Source organism: Amia ocellicauda, unplaced genomic scaffold, assembly GCF_036373705.1.
Source record: "Amia ocellicauda isolate fAmiCal2 unplaced genomic scaffold, fAmiCal2.hap1 HAP1_SCAFFOLD_54, whole genome shotgun sequence".
NCBI lineage: Eukaryota > Metazoa > Chordata > Actinopteri > Amiiformes > Amiidae > Amia > Amia ocellicauda.
The window spans coordinates 446,077-467,500 of record NW_027102984.1 but is presented as its reverse complement, the minus strand read 5'-3'; the positions used below and the strand labels follow the sequence as shown (position 1 = coordinate 467,500).

Here is a 21,424-nt window from a genome sequence, read left to right as displayed (position 1 = left end):
GCTAATGAGATGCTGTAGAGTGAGTTAGTTATATTGCTTTCAGGAGCTCTAATCGTATTGATGAGTTCATGCAGCATTTGTAATTGAATTTCAAAAAGAAATCTTTGCTGTCTGGCCTGTGTGTATGAGATGTACTCTGTCAATCTTTGGCTAACAACTGAAACATTGGTAGAACAGAAATGGCAACATAAAAAAGAAAAGTACATTTTAAAAGAGCACATTAAATAGGATGAATATACAGTTTTTTACAATCACTTTGTCACTAATTTCAGAACCTTGATGTCATTTTTCAAAACTCTAGACACAAAACTCAAAACGGTCATCACTTGTAACACAGGCTGTCCAATGTTCAAAACATTGCATTGTGCATTCATATCTTTAAAGAAACCTAGCACTTGCAGACTTGTTGGTTCAAATAACTCATTTATCATGAAATACCATAGTAACATAGTAACACAGAAGATACCGATAGTTTCACTGTGTAGTTGTTCGTACAATCATTAAATATTGTAGTACAAAATATGTGATACATGTTTCATTATGGTACTACACATAAATACATCACTGTAAAAGGACTAGTAGAGAGAATACTACAGACACAGTGGAATCATTGAACAAAATCTGAAATGTATTGATGCAATACAATCAAATCACACCATAGGTTTCTTTGAATCCATGCAACAATAATTAGCTACAAAAAAGAACAAAACTACAGTAAAATGTCAACTGCAGTGTTCCTCACCTGGCTTAGTGTAAAAAGCAAAACAAAGGATTGATTACTGTACTTCTAAATTTCCATTAGCCCTGTGTTCAGGTTCAGGTTCTCACAACCATTTTTCACAAGAGGCATCTTGAAACTGAACATACCTGAACATACTCAGTCATCAGCTGCTTCACTCTGTCTGCATTTCTTTCAAAAGGCACACTATACTCTGTGCTACACATTGGTATGCAGTATACAGTCATTTGACAATTGAGAGTAGCCTAATGTTTAGTGCATGCTGAAGACTTGCCGCTTCTCAGTACGGACATTTCTGATGATTGAGGCCACAGTTGATCCTGAGTTGATTCTGAGGTTTGATTGAATCATTGTAGCTGCCTCAGTCATGGTCATGCCATGATTTACAACATGTTCTACAACTATTTCTCGGATTTCACTGGACACTATTTGCTGTTGCTGCCGCTGTCTGGTCCGTGGCCTTGTCCTCTACCACGTTCCCCCAACACCTCTCAAATGAGGCCCATGGCTGCCTCTCTGGTGAGGCCTAAGCCCTCCTCTATGACGAGGCCCACGACCACCTCTCAGAAGGGGTGCATGTCCCCTTCCATTCCTTTGACCACCACGTCTTCCTCCTCCCACTGCTTGACCTCTATTGTGACCTGGATGACCTGCCGGCTCCATGTTATCACTGTGTTGCTCGGGTGGATAGCACTCATTTCACTCGATACTCGTACCACAATGTGAAATCAATCATCAATAACCAGTTGGCAGTATTGGAAAAGCAATTACAAGGGCCTGCATACATACAGTAATGTCAAATCTGATGTGGAAGAACAATCATCTTCAACCAGGTTGGAGCGTTAGTTGCAATGCCTTTAATACACGCAGCGTGGAGAGGAACAGTGACTCAAGAAGATCCCAAAGTCGCTCTGCCTTCATTTTAACAGTCAGAGCTTTTATACACAAAAATCAAAGAGCTGGTTATAATCAGAAAGTCATTACTATGTTATCTTAAAAGTTAGCTAAGCAGAATTTATATCATTATAGGACAGAGTTCATAGATCAACACATGGATTAGGGAGCAGGCACTTCAATCATACTGTTTGACATTGTCTCCAAGATTCTCATCGTAAATAACAAGCAGAAATCAAACTACCTTCTGGCCTGACCTTCTAGCTTGACCTTATCTTTCTTAAGTATACAAGAGAGAAAAACAGGTATTAGAGAAAGAATTTCTAACTTTCCTTCCACACTGAAAACATGGTGTGGAAAAGTGCTACATGATGATGAATGATGATGAAATATTACATCCATAGATAATGTAGTCCAACTGGTTCATGCTCCTCGGTTATTGGTGTCAATGGATCTCATTATCCTGAAACTTTCATGATCGAAACATGGAATACTGTTCGTCAGTTTCCATAAAACTATGAATTAAGAGTAATGCAACAGTCACTTATCATTTTGAGCAGCTGTATCAATTGATAGTTAGATCTTTGTAATGAAATGAATAGACAGTGATCTCAGATGTAATGTGTGAATTGCATTTTGAAATGGTAATACTTTGACGTTAAGTTGTATCATTTTAGTTCATTGAACAAATGATCTAAGGTTGATGTGTATTGTATCCAAGCAATTGAAAAATGTGCATTTTGATCATCGGGTGTGAGTTTTGTGTCTAGAGTTTTGAAAAATGACATCAAGGTTCTGAAATGAGTGCCAAAGTGATTGTAAAAAAGTGTAATATCAGGGGACAGTGGCTATTACTGATCTGGCCTTCCGTGGCCTCTGTATTAATGTAACAGGTCACATTGTATGTGTACACTGATACTTGATAGTATAATATAGTACAAGTAAAAAACATACATAGGTATCATAGAAGTATTTTGCAGAAATGATTATGGATACTTATCAAAATGGAGAGGAAATGCTAAATCCAGTCTCCCCAGGCTGAGCTTCTATTGCTACACCTGCTAAGTGGCTGCTGGCCCCACTATATGGATAGAGCCACACCAAGTACAAGAGTCTCCCCATTGCTATTTATATCTCCCTATCCAGTCTTCTATACGTGTCAGGTATACAAGTGTGTGTGTGTGTGTGTGTGTGTGTCTGTCTGTCTGTCTGTCTGTGAAAGTGTGTGTGTGTGTGTGTGTGTGAAAGTGTGTGTGAGTGTCTGTCTGTCTGTCTGTCATGTAACTTGCACATCTGTTAGGGCACCATTAATGCAGAGATGTACACATATTGTTTATTTTCCATATATATGTATGTATGTATGTATGCATGTCCAATTGCTTTGACAATACAAATGCACTGAATTGAGACAGAGAGAGAGAGAGAGAGAGAGAGAGAGAGGTGCTAAGGCACATTTGTAACATAAATTAGGGAACATTTGAAACATGCTTAGGGAACATTCATAAGAACATAAGAACATAAGAAAGTTTACAAACGAGAGGAGGCCATTCGACCCATCATGCTCGTTTGGTGTCCATTAATATCTAAGTGATCCATGGATCCTATCCAGTCTATTTTGAAATGTTCCCAAACTTTCAGCTTCTACCACTTTCCATCTTGAATGCCTTGAAGCCCAATTTCCATTTGTTGTCCCCTGGTGCGTGTGTCCCTGCTGATCTGGAAAAGCTCCTCTGGTTTGAGGAACCTTTCATGATTTTGAAGACTTGGATCAAGTCCCCACGTAATCTCCTCTGTTCCAGGGTGAAAAGGTTCAGTTCCCTCAGTCTCTCCGAGTAGGACTTTCCCTTCAGACCTGGAATAAGTCTGGTTGCTCTCCTCTGAACTGTCTCTAAAGCAGCAATATCCTTCTTGAAGTGTGGTGCCCAGAACTGTACACAGTATTCCAGATGAGGTCTAGCGCATTGTACAGTCTTAACATTACTTAAATTCTACACTTTTGACGATATACCCTAGCATTCTGTATGCCTTTTGTATTGCTTCCCCACATTGTTTGGATGGAGAAAGTGAATCCACATAGATTCCTAGGTCTTTCTCATGCATTACTTCATCTAGATCTGTACCTCCCATAGTGTAATTATAGTGGACATTTTTGTTTTACTGCATGTATTACCTTGCACTTGTCCACATTGAATTTGCCAGGTGTCAGCCCACAACTGAATTTATCTAAGTTCCTCTGAATAGCATGTGCTGCCAAGATTGTATCTGCTAAGCCACCTATTTTAGTATCATCTGCAAATTTGACAAGGTTGCTAAGTATCCCAGAGTCCAGATCATTAATATAGATTAGAAAAAGCAAAGGCCCTAGTACTGATCCCTGTGGAACTCCACTAACAACCTCACTCCAGTTAGAAGTGACTCCTCTAATCTGTTTCCTATACATCAACCAGTTCATAATCCATCTACTTACATGACCCTGAATGCCTACAGCTTCCAATTTGAGGATCAGTCTTTGGTGTGGAACCTTATCAAAAGCTTTTTGGAAATCTAAGTATATCATATCATATGCTTTCACGTGATCTACAGCTGCAGTTGCATGTTCAAAAAAATGTATTAAGTTAGTAAGACATGATCTGCCTCGTCTAAACCCATGTTGACTATCTCCAAGAATATGGTTTTCATTGAGATGCTCCTCTATTTTCTGTCTAATCATTTTTTCCAACATTTTACAGGTGATGCAGGTGAGACTGATTGGTCTGTAATTTCCTGGCTCAGTTTTGTCCCCTTTCTTGTGGATTGGTATGAAATTTGCTGTCTTCCAGTCAGTGGGAACATCCCCTGTTCTAAGTGTCATTTGAAATAATCGAGTTAACGGCCTATACATAATTTCCCTCATTTCTTTAAGTACTGTTGGAAATATCCCATCTGGCCCAGGTGATTTGTTTGATTTTAATTCTGCTAGTCCCTTTAGTACCTCCTCCTCATTTATCCTGATCTCTCTTAGGGTTTGACTGGATTGATTGTCAACCTGTGGCATGTCATCTGTTTTTTCTTTTGTAAAAACCTCTGTGAAATACTCATTTAGAATATTTGCCACATCTTGTTCGTTTTCCAAGATACCTCCATTTTTGCCCTTTATCTGTTTCACCTCCTCCTTAATTGACCGCTTGCTGTTGTAATTTTGAAAAAAGCTCATTGCATTGGTTGTAGCTCCAAGAGCTATGTTTCTTTCTATTTCCCTCTTTGCTTTCCTGATCCCTTTCTTAAGATCTCTTTGCAGCTCAACATATTCTATGTATTTTGTTTCATCACCATCCCTTTTGTATGTGCTATACAACATTTTCTTCCTCTTTATATTTTTTTGCATGCCTCTGGTTTGTATGTATGTATGTATGTATGTATGTATGTATGTGTGGAAGGAAAGTTAGAAATTCTTTTCTCACAACTGTTTTTCTCTCTTGTATACTTAAGAAAGATAAGGTCAAGCTAGAAGGTCAGGAGGCCATAAGGTAGTTTGATTTCTCTTTGTTATTTACAATGAGAACCTTGGAGACAATGTCAAACAGAATGACCTACGTGCCTGTTCCCTAATACCATGTATAGACCTATGAACTCTGTTCGATAATGATATATGTTCTGCTTAGTTAGCCTTTAAGATAACATAGTAATGACTTTCTAGCATGTATGTATGTATGTATATATATATATATATATATATATATATATATATATATATATATATATATATATATATGTATGTATGAATGTATGTCCAATTGCTTTTGACAATACAAATGAATTGAGAGGGAGAGAGAGAGAGAGAGAGAGACAGACAGACAGACTGACAAACAGAAAAACAGACACACACACACAAACACACACACACACAGAGCCAGCCAGCCCGCCAGCCAGCCAGCCAGCCAGCCAGCTCAGCGATGACATCACGAGCCTCTCTCAGCTGACTGCTATGACATCACAGAGCACGTACATTCCGTTGCTTGCCGTCTGTCAACCACTCAGTCACTGCCAGCCAGACTGGCTGGCTGGCTGGATGTGGGGGCTGCTTGCTGCTGCTGCGTACCTTAGCAAGCTTATTTGCTTGACCGGCCTTCCTACTCCTCTGCCCACATGCCCACCTATGCCTCTACTCCAAGATACTTATACAATAGAAAAACTATGGTAATAATAATATAGCCCAAGACAAAAAATATTAATCTTTCTAGACTGTATTAAAGTTCAGCACTTCGGAAAAATAGAATTATTTTGTATTTCAATAAAACACACACCCAACCAATGTAAATGTCACGGACGGTGTTAATTAGCTCCTTAATCACCATTACTTATTATATTTATATTTCACTTCACTTTATGCAATATGGCTTGTGTATTTTGTTTGGTTCTATATTGCCATTATTTTGTGTGTTGATTATCTTTCACTTTATTGTTTAATTTGTTATTCACTTAGTATTATTTTGATTGTTTGCACGCGTGCCTTATTATTTTTGTTTCTTCTTTCTTTCACAACTCACCTGGGTCCACCTGCACTCTTCACACGCGTCCCCACTTAATCACCCTGCCCTGGGAGAGGAGAGGATTATCTGCTGTAGTCCACTTTCCAATGTGGGAGGTCTCTGCGGCTCATATCTCATTCAATTATTTATTCATTTATCCTACATCAAGTTTATTTATTTTCCCACGTTTCATTCAATCACCATCAGAAGCTCTCTGTGCTAAAAGTGGCAGCACATTTGTCTCACACACATCAAACTCGCCTTTTCCTGCTTCCCAAGCCTTATCAACTTACTCAGACCCTCGTCAACTTACTCAAACCCTCTTCAACTTTGGTTAACATTGCTCTGCATTCTAACAGCTATTCTTTCTCCTATTCTTAATTTCTTACAAGAAATGTATTCAGGTTTTTTTATCAATATGTTTTATTTATATTTATACAGATGTCACTCCATTATTCGTTTATTGAAGTCATATATGTACCTAACAAAATATTAGCCAATAGGCCATTGATCTCAATAATGATTCCCATAATCCTAGGACACCTTCTCTTTTACTCTTCCTTTCCATTCTTACTTTTCTCCTGTAAAGCATTTTATATTACTTGAGCTTACTTATTCTATAGTTGTAATCTTATACTTCTGCGGTATCTTACCCTTTTCCTACATCACTCATCTTAAAACCATGGTCTACTTTGACTTTCATTTCAGGTATTATATGCTAGGCACCAATAACCAAACATTTTCTGAAAGACTGTAACATGTCACCAGACTGTTTACATTCTCCTGCTTTCACAGGCTGTCAGGGCTGCACCAGGCTCTCTTCTAGCCTTTTGTTTCCTTGAATTTGACTTTTGACAGAGCTTGTCCATAACATGATGTTTAACAAACAAATTCTGGTTCTTCTTGTGGAGACACCATGACTATTTATGTATTACTATTATTATCCATCTGTTTATTCAATGTATATTTTGGATTACTTTTCTTATAATAGTCTTTCTTTCTGATTTCTGATGCTTGAGGCACTCTGTATAGAGCCAAAGATCCTCATGAATATGATAAATCTGTTGTTACATTTTTAAATATAATTCTAAAATGATTGCCAAAACATAGACATTTACCTTATATCACCTTCAAACTATACATATTCATAAACACACAAAGCACATACACATTGATATCTAAAGATAATTCAGATATCCGATCTGTGGCATGTTTTATTGACCCTGCAGTGTCTCAAACAGCCCTTATAACTTATTATTTAAGCTTATGATTATTTAGAATAAAATGTCAAATAATCCCACTCGATTATTTCATTATTTCACTATCTCAGTTTTCTTGATCCATTGTGAAAAAGTTCTGTTATTTCCTCCTCATCTGTAGAGGCTACATTAGCCCACTCCCCGGTCTGATATTCTCGTAGTAACTGTATCCAAATGTTGGGCGGACATTTAGCCTTCACGATGATGTGTACATCGTGCGGGTGAAGGAGGTGAATAACCATCTTTTCATCTAGAATATCCCAAAAAGTTGTGTTACCCTGGTTTGGTTTTAATTTTGGGAGGGACGCCCATATCATTTCTTTTTCTCCTGGGGAGAAGGGGACATGGGTTTTAGTCGTATAGACTATTGATTGACCTTCCTCTTTACTCTGTCTAGTTTTGACTTGCATGGGTGCAGCTGGGACCGTTTTCAGAGCGGTCAGATCTGGATACAATGTATTATTATAACCAAAATCAGTGATTGATTTATATTCCGGATTATATGGGGGAGGAGCGCTAGCAAAACCTCCTTTTTCATATTCCCATGCTTTGCGATCTAAATCATCCCAATCGGGCCTGTCGTCCTCGGAGTGATCTGTGTCGCGACGCGCTCCTAACACGGCAGCACATCGCGCACCTACACCTTCACCTTTTCTGACCACTTTTCTTGCCCTTCTAATTTGCCTTGTAGTTCTATTAATTCTATCGTATTTTTCACAACTTCTGCTCTCAATTCACATTACTGTTTATGATGATCTTCCATTTCTGTTATTTTCTTTTCTTGATTCTCACCAACCTGACACAATATCACAATTCCTTTCTCTGTCTTATCTGGTTGTTGTTGCTTCCACCAGTCCCGGTGCTCCTTCGGAGACCAGTCTTTCTCCCAACTTCCTTCCAACATTTTCTTCTCTACATTCTGTTTTTTTATTTCTCAAAAAACCAATAATGCTGGTGTCACTCACTGTGACGATTTATCTGAAATATTACATTATTATATATTATATTATGTATATATATTATAATAAAAACAAACACTCCAGTAAGGTACGGACACCCGTACATGACACTGGCTAAGGTAAGGGAACCCATAAACAACCATAAGCACCCCCGGACCTAGGACAGACTGTAACTTGCTAACTTGCTAACTGTTTTGTTTGCTTCACATCGTTTGCTGCTAGTTGCATGCCAAACGAGTTCGTTCTGTCCAAAATATAAGCTTTTTTCTTCTAATAAACTCAATAAAAATACAGTGCACTAGCAACTATTTCCCTTTCAAAAGTTGTAGTCCCGTTTCAGTTAAAACAAAATGTGTTCTTCAAACAAAGAAAATACTTGTGTTTCTTTTCCCTCTTTACCTGCTCTTATCACAAAGCTTCTCAACACAATCTCAGGTGCAGGTGCACTCTGCGCTATCCTTTGCCCGAGCTTTGTCCAGGAAAACTCACTGTAGCCATCTTAGTTCAACACGGGCTCTCCTTACCTGCGAGTCACACGGGTCCAGTTCACTTTGCAAGTGAACAGTCTCTTCTCAGAAACAATAAGGAAACTTGGAAAGAAACACAATCCCAGGTCGGTGTTAAAAAAAAGTTCTTTGTTTTCATATTAAAAGAAAACATTTGTATTTTCTCTGCACACTTCACAGCTCCAATTAGCACACTCAACTAATCCCTGCCCCCCTCAGAACCGTCACTAAAGAAAGGTACTCACAGTCATTTTAAATATGACATCCTGTAGTGCTTGTTTTCAAAATATGATCTTATTATCACTTGAACCAAATAAATCCTTTGACCCACTAATACCAAATTACAGTTAGGGGGGCCACAGATGTGATTTGAAAATACGATCTTCCATGTCTTTCTGTTGTGTTTTGACCTGGGGATCTGTAATTGTCCAAGTGGCTACTGCACATGTACTTATTTAATATTAAATGTGTTATTTAATTAGGCTTGGTTCTGGTGAGCATGTACAAGACGTCAGCTTTTTAAATAACTGTGTGTATTGGATCATACACATTTTAGAAATACTCTCTCAAACTTCCCGCATTGGTACCTCACCAGGGAGGTAGAAAACAGCAATAGCATTGAAAAAGTGTGATTGTAGTTCTGCTCTTCTGCAATATATTTCTACAATATCTTTAACATCTTCTTTAACATTGTTTTAAAGGCTGGGACCAATATGGTGGAATATCTCCAACACACGGACATTGAGAGACTCGACCCCTTTGTGCTGCTGCTCAGAGACCAACTCTCAGTTGTCTCTGAGTAGGCTATGGATCAACTTCCTTTCCTAATATGAAGGAGACCATGGATACAAAACCTATGAAAAACAGGTGATTATTGTTATTCTTCTCATTATAAACTACTTAATACATCTCTCCCATAAAGTACAACAGGATAGTGGTGACGTCATTCAGGATTGGATTGCCATTGGTCAAAAGCCCTCTGAGAGAAATTGTGTGGCGACACTCCACACTCTTAGAAGAAATTGTTCTGCACAGAACCATAAAGGGTTCCTCGAGTAATCGCTCTGGTGGATCCCTTTATGGTTCTATGTAGAACCCCTTCAAAGGGGTTACATGAAGAACCCCCAAACATAGCGTTCTACACAGAACCATTCGTTTTAAAATGTTATATATAGAACCCATTCAAAAGGGGGACACGTGCTATACCTGAATTTGTTTTCCAAATACAATCTTTAAAAAATGTATGAGTTCATATATACAAACACACATACACAACGTAGAAATCGCACTACTAGTGAAGTAACTTCATTTACATTATATGCCACAACTCCTCAATTTGGAACGCAAAAACAAGACATCTGATGTAAAAGTGTAAACTAATTACGAACAGCACTTTTGATTTTTATCTTCAATTCAGGGGCTACTTATTCGAACAGTAAACTGTATTCTCTCTTCGGAGTGACTGGAATGTTTTTGCCTACATTCAACTTAAATATGAAAGTTTCCAAAAACGGCATAGTTTTCTTTAAGGCTATTCAATGCCAAACACAAAATTCTCTCTGCTTTCAGTGCTTGTCCTTCAGCACAATTACACAGGTTCATGATGTTCTCATTTCAATACATTGTTTTCTTATTTAAACTATTTGACTTTGAGCTTACATTGAGAATAAAATCACTTTTGCAAGTAAAACCTGGCCAAGAAAGGAAGCAGCACTACAATAAAACAATACACAGAATACAAAGCAGTTCCTTCAAAAGTGAAAGTGATAAAGAGTGATGTCTGTCAGTAAATTACGTTGAGATACATATTGGTTATTTTGAATTAGGAGTCCAACTTCAATAACTTCTATTAACAAGCCAAAATACAGATCAGAATTACGGGTAATTGAAAATAATATGTAGCGCCTAGGTAAGCTTGGATGTGTTCAGAGAAACACTAAAAACGGACCTTCCTCACACCCGTCTTGTTGAGGTGGACGTGGTCATACAGGTGATGTGGCTGGATGTCTCAGTGGTGTGCCAGGTGGACGTTGGGGAGGAGGGCACATCTTCGGGATACTTCTGCGTTGATGGCCTGGATGATGTGCAGGGGCACGTCTGTGCGGGGCAGCAGTGTGGAGATGGTGATTTTGGCAGTTTGGAATTCCTCTGTGGCTTTCTTTGCCACCTGTCTCAGGGCTGAGGCCACATCGCCCCTGCGGGCACTCAGGTCGTTAGTGCCGGTGTGGATGAGGATGTGTTTGACCTGGCACAGCCTCCTCTTGGAGAGCAGCTCCAGGGCTCTCTGTGCTGTCGGGCACCAAAGCTTTTTCACTTTTCGCCCAGGGAAGAGGCGCCTCTCATCCAGGAACTTCCCATTGGAGTCGCTCAGAATGACCACCTCTGTGTTGACCTGCCACTCCGGGTTTTGCGTCGGGAGTGGTGGGGGCAGCGGGTGTGTTTTAGGGGAGTGGCGTTTCAGGGGTTTGTGTATTAGTGGCAGGTCTGGTGATAGTGGGGGTGTCAGGAGTGGTGGGGAGTGTGGGTGGATCAGTGGGTGCGTCAGTGGGTGCGTCAGGGGTTGTAGGTGTTGTGGGGTCAGTGCAGTGCAGTCTCTGTGCTCCTCTCTTAGCTTCTCCAGCTGGCTCTGCAGGCTCCTCAGCTGGCTGTGCTGGGGTGTCCTGGTCAGCTCCTCCCTCGCTCTGTGCAGCTCCGTCCTCAGGGTTTGGCTCTGCTCCTCCTGGTCTCTCACTGCTGCTCTCAGCTTATGGATCTCAGCCTTGTGGTGCATCTTCAGTCCCTGAACTCCGCAAACTTCAGCTCCAGCACTGATAGGCATTCCTTTAGTGTTTTAATGTTGCTGGAGAGTTTTGGGGAGACAGGGGGGCAGTCTGTGGGAGATGGGGCACTGTCTGGCTCCGTGTGGCTGGGGGCAGACTGCAGGGTGGCCGGCTCTGGCTCTTGTTTCTCTACCTCAGTCTGCTGCTTTGAGGTGTGGAAGCCGAGAGCTAATTGGTCCAGGCTGCTCTCGCTGTCCTGCACCATGATGGTCCCGTTGTGGTATACATTAAAAGTGAGCATCACACTGTCTGTGTCTTTCTCTACCAGCACTGAGATCTGCCTGCCTCTGCTAATGCCCCTCTTGTTGTTATTGGGGTATGTCTGGCACAGGGTTTTGTGAAAGGCGGTGTAGAACAGTAGATTGTTCTTGACCCTGTTTTCTCCTTTACCGGTGTAGTCTAGGATGAGGGTCTCAGGAGATGCTCTCATCACAGCTTGTTTGTAGTCCTTCTTAGCCTGTGCAGAGCGAATGTCTTCAGGGTATCGGATTTCAAAAGGCAGCTCTGCAGTCAGACTGCTGTTCGATAGATTTCTATCAGTCTCAGTGGCAGTTGGGCTCTCTCCTACTGTCACTCTATTCAAATCGGAGCTCTGCATTTTCATTGGCTGAGTCAACTACTGAGAATGCTTATTTATTTTATTAATACATATTTTTTTGTTTAATTATTTGTCTCTTACCTCCAATTCTTGTCTTCAGCTTTTCTTTTCTGACTTTTCTTCCTGAACTGTCTCTCTGCTTTCTTCTTTTTGTGTTTCTCTTAAAATTATTATTTTTTGAATACTTTTTCTTCTGAATTTCTATTCCATGTCTTCTGTGTATGTTTATAGTGCTATATATTCATTTGTAAATGACAAATTAAATCCGCTTATGTATAAAAACAAATGTTTTTTAGGAGCTCATATTCCTCTCTCTCTCTCTCTCTCTCTCTCTCTCTCTCAATTCATTTCATTTGTATTGTCAAAGCAATTGGACATACATACACATACATACATATACACTCACCTAAAGGATTATTAGGAACACCTGTTCAATTTCTCATTAATGCAATTATCTAATCAACCAATCACATGGCAGTTGCTTCAATGCATTTAGGGGTGTGGTCCTGGTCAAGACAATCTCCTGAACTCCAAACTGAATGTCTGAATGGGAATGAAAGGTGATTTAAGCAATTTTGAGCGTGGCATGGTTGTTGGTGCCAGACGGGCCGGTCTGAGTATTTCACAATCTGCTCAGTTACTGGGATTTTCACGCACAACCATTTCTAGGGTTTACAAAGAATGGTGTGAAAAGGGAAAAACATCCAGTATGCGGCAGTCCTGTGGGCGAAAATGCCTTGTTGATGCTAGAGGTCAGAGGAGAATGGGCCGACTGATTCAAGCTGATAGAAGAGCAACTTTGACTGAAATAACCACTCGTTACAAACGAGGTATGCAGCAAAGCATTTGTGAAGCCACAACACGTACAACCTTGAGGCGGATGGGCTACAACAGCAGAAGACCCCACCGGGTACCACTCATCTCCACTACAAATAGGAAAAAGAGGTGAGACATTCAGATGGTAGAGTCAGAATTTGGCGTAAACAGAATGAGAACATGGATCCATCATGTCTTGTTACCACTGTGCAGGCTGGTGGTGGTGGTGTAATGGTGTGGGGGATGTCTTCTTGGCACACTTTAGGCCCCTTAGTGCCAATTGGGCATCGTTTAAATGCTACGGCCTACCTGAGCATTGTTTCTGACCATGTCCATCCCTTTTTGACCACCATGTACCCATCCTCTGATGGCTACTTCCAGCAGGATAATGCACCATGTCACAAAGGTCGAATCATTTCAAATTGGTTTCTTGAACATGACAATGAGTTCACTGTACAAAACTGGCCCCCACAGTCACCAGATCTCAACCCAATAGAGCATCTTTGGGATGTGGTGGAACGGGAGCTTCGTGCCCTGGATGTGCATCACACAAATCTCCATCAACTGCAAGATGCTATCCTATCAATATGGGCCAACATTTCTAAAGAATGCTTTCAGCACCTTGTTGAATCAATGCCACGTAGAATTAAAGCAGTTCTGAAGGCGAAAGGGGGTCAAACACAGTATTAGTATGGTGTTCCTAATAATCCTTTAGGTGAGTTCATCGTAGCTCTTAATACTCTCTTTCTGTCTGGAGGAGATATAATTGAAGTATTGTACACGTACCCGGATACTTTCAACACCCATTGCTGCACTGATATTTTTCCCTCCATTTTTCTTTATCCATTTTTTTTTTGCTGGAAGTTCCGTCAATACCCGTCAGCCTTTAAGAGACATCATGCAGCCAGGCCTCTTGGCTTGCGGCCACACCGTCCTGAACGCGCCCAATCTCATCAGATCTCGGAAGCTAAACGGGGCAGGACCTGGTCAGTACTTGAATGTGAGACCTCCTGGAAATACCTGGTGCTGCAAGCTTTTACGTCTCCTGGGTAACTTTATCGTAGCTCTTAATACTCTCTATCTGTCTGGAGGAGACATAATTGAAGTATTTTACACGTACCCGGCTACTTTCAACACCCTTTGCTGCACTGATATTTTTCCCTCCATTTTTCTTTTTTCTTTTTTTTTTGCTGGAAGTTCCGTCAATATCCGCCAGCCTTTAAGAGACATCATGCAGCCAGGCCTCTCGGCTTGCGGCCACACCATCCTGAACGCGCCCGATCTCGTCAGATCTCGGAAGCTAAACGGGGCAGGACCTGGTCAGTACTTGAATGTGAGACCTCCTGGAAATACCTGGTGCTGCAAGCTTTTACGTCTCCTGGGTAACTTTATCGTAGCTCTTAATTCTCTCTTTCTGTCTGGAGGAGATATAATTGAAGTATTGTACACGTACCCAGCTACTGTCAACACCCTTTGCTGCACTGATATTTTTCCATCCATTTTTCTTTTTTTTTTTTTTTTTTTTTTTTTTTGCTGGCAGTTCCGTCAATATCCGCCAGCCTTTAAGAGACATCATGCAACCAGGCCTCTCGGCTTGCGGACACACAGTCCTGAATGAGCCCGATGTCAGAAGATCTCGGAAGCTAAACGGGGCAGGACCTGGTCAGTACTTAAATGTGAGACCTCCTGGAAATACCAGGTGCTGCCAGCTTTTTACGTCTCCTGGGGAACTTCATCGTAGCTCTTAATACTCTCTTTCAGTCTGGAGAAGATATAATTGAAGAATTGTACACGTACCCAGCTACTGTCAACACCCTTTGCTGCACTGATATTTTTCCCTCCATTTTTCTTTTTTTTTTTGCTGGAAATTCCGTCAATACCCGCCAACCTTTAGGAGACATCATGCAGCCAGGCCCTTCGGCTTGTGGCCACACAGTCCTGAATGCGCCCGATCTCGTCAGATCTCGGAAGCTAAACGGGGCAGGACCTGGTCAGTACTTGGATGGGAGACCTCCTAGAAATACCAGGTGCTGCAAGCTTTTTACGTCTCCTGGGTAACTTCATCGTAGCTCTTAATACTCTCTTTCTGTCTCCAGGAGATATAATTGAAGAATTGTACACGTACCCGGCTACTTTCAACACCCTTTCCTGCACTGATATTTTTCCCTCCATTTTTCTATTTTTTTTTTTTTTTTGCTGGAAATTCCGTCAATACCCGCTAGCCTTTAAGAGACATCATGCAGCCAGGCATCTCGGCTTGCGGCCACACCATCCTGAACTCGCCCGATCTCGTCAGATCTTGGAAGCTAAACGGGGCAGGACCTGGTCGGTACATGAATGTGAGACCTCCTGGAAATACCTGGTGCTGCAAGCTTTTACGTCTCCTGGGTAACTTTATCGTAGCTCTTAATACTCTCTATCTGTCTGGAGGAGATATAATTGAAGTATTGTACACGTACCCAGCTACTGTCAACACCCTTTGCTGCACTGATATTTTTCCATCCATTTTTCTTTTTTTTTTTTTTTTTTTGCTGGAAGTTCCGTCAATACCCGCCAACCTTTAAGAGACATCATGCAGCCAGGCCTCTTGGCTTGCAGCCACACCATCCTGAACGTGCCTGATCTCGTCAGATCTCGGAAGCTAAACGGGGCAGGGCCTGATCAGAACTTGGATGGGAGACCTCCAGGAAATACCTGGTGCTGCAAGCTTTTTACGTCTCCTGGGTAACTTCATCGTAGCTCTTAATACTCTCTATCTGTCTGGAGGTGTTATAATTGAGGAATTGTACACGTACCCGGCTACTTTCAATAGCCTTTGCTGCACTGGTATTTTTCCCTCTATTTTTCTTTTTTTTATTTGCTGGCAGTTCCGTCAATACCCGCCAGCCTTTAAGAGATATCATGCAGCCACGCGTCTCGGCTTGCGGCCACACCATCCTGAACGCGCCCGATCTCGTCAGATCTCGGAAGCTAAACGGGGCAGGACCTGGTCAGTACTAGAATGTGAGACCTCCTGGAAATACCTGGTGCTGTAAGCTTTTACGTCTCCTGGGTAACTTTATCGTAGCTCTTAATTCTCTCTTTCTGTCTGGAGGAGATATAATTGAAGTATTGTACACGTACCCAGCTACTGTCAACACCCTTTGCTGCACTGATATTTTTCCATCCATTTTTCTTTTTTTTTTTTTTTTTTTTTTTTTTTGCTGGCAGTTCCGTCAATATCCGCCAGCCTTTAAGAGACATCATGCAACCAGGCCTCTCGGCTTGCTGACACACAGTCCTGAATGAGCCCGATGTCAGAAGATCTCGGAAGCTAAACGGGGCAGGGTTTGGTCAGTACTTGGATGGGAGACCTCCTAGAAATACCAGGTGCTGCAAGATTTTTATGTTTCCTGGGTAACTTCATCGTAGCTCTTAATACTCTCTTTCTGTCTCCAGGAGATATAATTGAAGAATTGTACACGTACCAGGCTACTTTCAACACCCTTTGCTGCACTGGTATATTTCCCTCTATTTTTCTTTTTTTTTTTGCTGGCAGTTCCGTCAATACCCGCCAGCCTTTAAGAGACATCATGCAGCCAGGAATCTCGGCTTGCGGCCACACCATCCTGTGGCCACACCGTCCTGAATGCGCCCGATCTCGTCAGATCTCGGAAGCTAAACGGGGCAGGGCCTGGTCAGTACTTGGATGGGAGACCTCCTAGAAATACCAGGTGCTGCAAGCTTTTTACGTCTCCTGGGTAACTTCATCGTAGCTCTTAATACTCTCTTTCTGTCTCCAGGAGATATAATTGAAGAATTGTACACGTACCCGGCTACTTTCAACACCCTTTCCTGCACTGATATTTTTCCCTCCATTTTTCTATTTTTTTTTTTTTTTTTTTGCTGGAAATTCCGTCAATACCCGCCAGCCTTTAAGAGACATCATGCAGCCAGGCATCTCGGCTTGCGGCCACACCATCCTGAACTCGCCCGATCTCGTCAGATCTTGGAAGCTAAACGGGGCAGGACCTGGTCGGTACATGAATGTGAGACCTCCTGGAAATACCTGGTGCTGCAAGCTTTTACGTCTCCTGGGTAACTTCATCGTAGCTCTTAATACTCTCTTTCTGTCTCCAGGAGATATAATTGAAGAATTGTACACGTACCCGGCTACTTTCAACACCCTTTCCTGCACTGATATTTTTCCCTCCATTTTTCTATTTTTTTTTTTTTTTTTTTGCTGGAAATTCCGTCAATACCCGCCAGCCTTTAAGAGACATCATGCAGCCAGGCATCTCGGCTTGCGGCCACACCATCCTGAACTCGCCCGATCTCGTCAGATCTTGGAAGCTAAACGGGGCAGGACCTGGTCGGTACATGAATGTGAGACCTCCTGGAAATACCTGGTGCTGCAAGCTTTTACGTCTCCTGGGTAACTTTATCGTAGCTCTTAATACTCTCTATCTGTCTGGAGGAGATATAATTGAAGTATTGTACACGTACCCAGCTACTGTCAACACCCTTTGCTGCACTGATATTTTTCCATCCATTTTTCTTTTTTCTTTTTTTATTTTTTATTTTTGCTGGAAGTTCCGTCAATACCCGCCAACCTTTAAGAGACATCATGCAGCCAGGCCTCTCGGCTTGAGGCCACACCGTCCTGAAGACGCAAGATCTCGTCAGATCTCGGAAGAAAAACTGGGCAGGGCCTGGTCAGTAATTGGATGGGTGACCTCCTGGAAATACCAGGTGCTGAAAGCTTTTTACATCTCCTGGGTAACTTCAGCGTAGCTCTTAATACTCTCATTCAGGCTGGAGGAGATATAATTGAAGAATTGTACATGTACCCGGCTACTTTCAACACCCTGTCCTGCACTGATATTTTTCCCTCCATTTTTCTATTTATTTATTTTTTATTTTTTACTGGAAGCTCCGTCAATACCCGCCAGCCTTTAAGAGACATCATGCAGCCCGGCCTCTTGGCTTGCGGCCACACCGTCCTGAACGCGCCCGATCTTGCCCGATCTTGCCCGATCTTGTCAGATCTCAGAAGCTAAACGGGGCAGGACCTGGTCAGTACTTAAATGTGAGACCTCCTGGAAATACCAGGTGCTGCCAGCTTTTTACGTCTCCTGGGGAACTTCATCGTAGCTCTTAATACTCTCTTTCAGTCTGGAGAAGATATAATTGAAGAATTGTACACGTACCCGGCTACTTTCAACACCCTTTGCTGCACTGGTATTTTTCCCTCTATTTTTCTTTTTTTTTTTCGCTGGCAGTTCCTTCAATACCCGCCAGCCTTTAAGAGACATCATGCAGCCAGGCATCTCGGCTTGCGGCCACACCATCCTGAACGCGCCCGATCTCATCAGATCTCGGAAGCTAAACGGGGCAGGGCCTGGTCAGTACTTTGATGGGAGACCTCCTGGAAATACCAGGTCCTGCAAGCTTTTTACGTCTCCTGGGTAACTTCATCGTAGCTCTTAATACTCTCTTTCTGTCTCCAGGAGATATAATTGAAGAATTGTACACGTACCCGGCTACTTTCAACATCCTTTCCTGCACTGATATTTTTCCCTCCATTTTTCTTTTTTTTTTTTTTTTTTTTTGCTGGAAATTCCGTCAATACCCGCCAGCCTTTAAGAGACATCATGCAGCCAGACATCTCGGCTTGCGGCCACACCGTCCTGAACGCGCCCGATCTTGTCAGATCTCGGAAGCTAAACGGGGCAGGACCTGGTCAGTACATGAATGTGAGACCTCCTGGAAATACCTGGTGCTGCAAGCTTTTACGTCTCCTGGGTAACTTTATCGTAGCTCTTAATACTCTCTCTCTGTCTGGAGGAGATATAATTGAAGTATTGTACACGTACCCAGCTACTGTCAACACCCTTTGCTGCACTGATATTTTTCCATCCATTTTTTTTTTTTTTTTTTTGCTGGAAGTTCCGTCAATACCCGCCAACCTTTAAGAGACATCATGCAGCCAGGCCTCTCGGCTTGCGGCCACACCGTCCTGAAGACGCAAGATCTCGTCAGATCTCGGAAGAAAAACTGGGCAGGGCCTGGTCAGTAATTGGATGGGTGACCTCCTGGAAATACCAGGTGCTGAAAGCTTTTTACATCTCCTGGGTAACTTCAGCGTAGCTCTTAATACTCTCATTCAGTCTGGAGGAGATATAATTGAAGAATTGTACATGTACCCGGCTACTTTCAACACCCTGTCCTGCACTGATATTTTTCCCTCCATTTTTCTATTTATTTATTTTTTATTTTTTACTGGAAGTTCCGTCAATACCCGCCAGCCTTTAAGAGACATCATGCAGCCCGGCCTCTTGGCTTGCGGCCACACCGTCCTGAACGCGCCCGATCTCGTCAGATCTCGGAAGCTAAACGGGGCAGGACCTGGTCAGTACTTAAATGTGAGACCTCCTGGAAATACCAGGTGCTGCCAGCTTTTTACGTCTCCTGGGGAACTTCATCGTAGCTCTTAATACTCTCTTTCAGTCTGGAGAAGATATAATTGAAGAATTGTACACGTACCCGGCTACTTTCAACACCCTTTCCTGCACTGATATTTTTCCCTCCATTTTTCTATTTTTCTTTTTTTTTTTGCTGGCAGTTCCGTCAATACCCGCCAACCTTTAAGAAACATCATGCAGCCAGGCCTCTTGGCTTGAGGCCACACCGTCCTGAAGACGCAAGATCTCGTCAGATATCGGAAGAAAAACTGGGCAGGGCCTGGTCAGTAATTGGATGGGTGACCTCCTGGAAATACCAGGTGCTGAAAGCTTTTTACATCTCCTGGGTAACTTCAGCGTAGCTCTTAATACTCTCATTCAGTCTGGAGGAGATATAATTGAAGAATTGTACATGTACCCGGCTACTTTCAACACCCTGTCCTGCACTGATATTTTTCCCTCCATTTTTCTATTTATTTATTTTTTATTTTTTGCTGGAAGTTCCGTCAATACCCGCCAGCCTTTAAGAGACGTCATGCAGCCAGGCATCTCGGCTTGCGGCCACACCTTCCTGAACGCGCCCGATCTCGTCAGATCTCGGAAGCTAACGGGGCAGGGCCTGGTCAGTACTTGGATGGGAGACCTCCTAGAAATACCAGGTGCTGCAAGCTTTTTACGTCTCCTGGGTAACTTCATCATAGCTCTTAATACTCTCTTTCAGTCTGTAGGAGATATTATTGAAGAATTGTACACGTACCCGGCTACTTTCAAAACCCTTTGCTGCACTGATATTTTTCCCTCCATTTTTCTTTTTTCTTTTTTTTCTTGCTGGAAGTTCCGTCAATACCCGCCAGCCTTAAAGAGACATCATGCAGCTGGGCCTCTCGGCTTTCGGCCACACCGTCCTGAACGCGCATGATATCGTCAGATCTCGGAAGCTTAACGGGGCAGGACCTGGTCAGTACTTGAATGTGAGACCTCCTGGAAATACCAGGTGCTGCAAGCTTTTACGTCTCCTGGGTAACTTTATCGTAGCTCCTAATACTCTCTTTCAGTCTGCAGGAGATATAATTGAAGAATTGTACACGTACCCGGCTACTTTCAACACCCTTTCCTGCACTGATATTTTTCCCTCCATTTTTCTATTTTTCTTTTTTTTTTTGCTGGCAGTTCCGTCAATACCCGCCAACCTTTAAGAGACATCATGCAGCCAGGCCTCTTGGCTTGAGGCCACACCGTCCTGAAGACGCAAGATCTCGTCAGATATCGGAAGAAAAACTGGGCAGGGCCTGGTCAGTAATTTGATGGGTGACCTCCTGGAAATACCAGGTGCTGAAAGCTTTTTACATCTCCTGGGTAACTTCAGCGTAGCTCTTAATACTCTCATTCAGTCTGGAGGAGATATAATTGAAGAATTGTACATGTACCCGGCTACTTTCAACACCCTGTCCTGCACTGATATTTTTCCCTCCATTTTTCTATTTATTTATTTTTTATTTTTTGCTGGAAGTTCCGTCAATACCCGCCAGCCTTTAAGAGACGTCATGCAGCCAGGCATCTTGGCTTGCGGCCACACCTTCCTGAACGCGCCCGATCTCGTCAGATCTCGGAAGCTAACCGGGGCAGGGCCTGGTCAGTACTTGGATGGGAGACCTCCTAGAAATACCAGGTGCTGCAAGCTTTTTACGTCTCCTGGGTAACTTCATCATAGCTCTTAATACTCTCTTTCAGTCTGTAGGAGATATTATTGAAGAATTGTACACGTACCCGGCTACTTTCAAAACCCTTTGCTGCACTGATATTTTTCCCTCCATTTTTCTTTTTTCTTTTTTTTTTTGCTGGAAGTTCCGTCAATACCCGCCAGCCTTAAAGAGACATCATGC

The 21,424-nt window shown here is 42.3% G+C and overlaps 2 non-coding genes and 14 pseudogenes across 2 annotated transcripts; all 16 read left to right on the top strand.

The window, feature by feature from the left end:
• The first annotated feature begins 14,014 nt into the window (after positions 1-14,014).
• Positions 14,015-14,133, top strand: LOC136737607 (uncharacterized; annotated as a pseudogene).
• Positions 14,134-14,347: 214 nt separating this feature from the next.
• LOC136737528 (uncharacterized) lies at positions 14,348-14,466 on the top strand (annotated as a pseudogene).
• Positions 14,467-15,018: 552 nt separating this feature from the next.
• Positions 15,019-15,137, top strand: LOC136737569 (uncharacterized; annotated as a pseudogene).
• A 216-nt stretch (positions 15,138-15,353) lies between these two features.
• On the top strand, positions 15,354-15,472 carry LOC136737747 (uncharacterized; annotated as a pseudogene).
• A 216-nt stretch (positions 15,473-15,688) lies between these two features.
• Positions 15,689-15,807, top strand: LOC136737619 (uncharacterized; annotated as a pseudogene).
• A 210-nt stretch (positions 15,808-16,017) lies between these two features.
• LOC136737579 (uncharacterized) lies at positions 16,018-16,136 on the top strand (annotated as a pseudogene).
• A 568-nt stretch (positions 16,137-16,704) lies between these two features.
• Positions 16,705-16,823, top strand: LOC136737535 (uncharacterized; annotated as a pseudogene).
• Positions 16,824-17,042: 219 nt separating this feature from the next.
• Positions 17,043-17,161, top strand: LOC136737746 (uncharacterized; annotated as a pseudogene).
• Positions 17,162-17,379: 218 nt separating this feature from the next.
• LOC136737745 (uncharacterized) lies at positions 17,380-17,498 on the top strand (annotated as a pseudogene).
• Positions 17,499-17,722: 224 nt separating this feature from the next.
• On the top strand, positions 17,723-17,841 carry LOC136737819 (uncharacterized; annotated as a pseudogene).
• A 570-nt stretch (positions 17,842-18,411) lies between these two features.
• Positions 18,412-18,530, top strand: LOC136737794 (5S ribosomal RNA). The gene has a single exon (XR_010812470.1). It is a non-coding gene; the product is annotated as a 5S ribosomal RNA (ribosomal RNA).
• Positions 18,531-18,749: 219 nt separating this feature from the next.
• LOC136737675 (uncharacterized) lies at positions 18,750-18,868 on the top strand (annotated as a pseudogene).
• A 210-nt stretch (positions 18,869-19,078) lies between these two features.
• Positions 19,079-19,197, top strand: LOC136737755 (uncharacterized; annotated as a pseudogene).
• A 221-nt stretch (positions 19,198-19,418) lies between these two features.
• On the top strand, positions 19,419-19,537 carry LOC136737615 (uncharacterized; annotated as a pseudogene).
• A 557-nt stretch (positions 19,538-20,094) lies between these two features.
• LOC136737523 (uncharacterized) lies at positions 20,095-20,212 on the top strand (annotated as a pseudogene).
• An 891-nt stretch (positions 20,213-21,103) lies between these two features.
• LOC136737853 (5S ribosomal RNA) lies at positions 21,104-21,222 on the top strand. Its single transcript, XR_010812476.1, has one exon. It is a non-coding gene; the product is annotated as a 5S ribosomal RNA (ribosomal RNA).
• Positions 21,223-21,424: the final 202 nt, after the last annotated feature.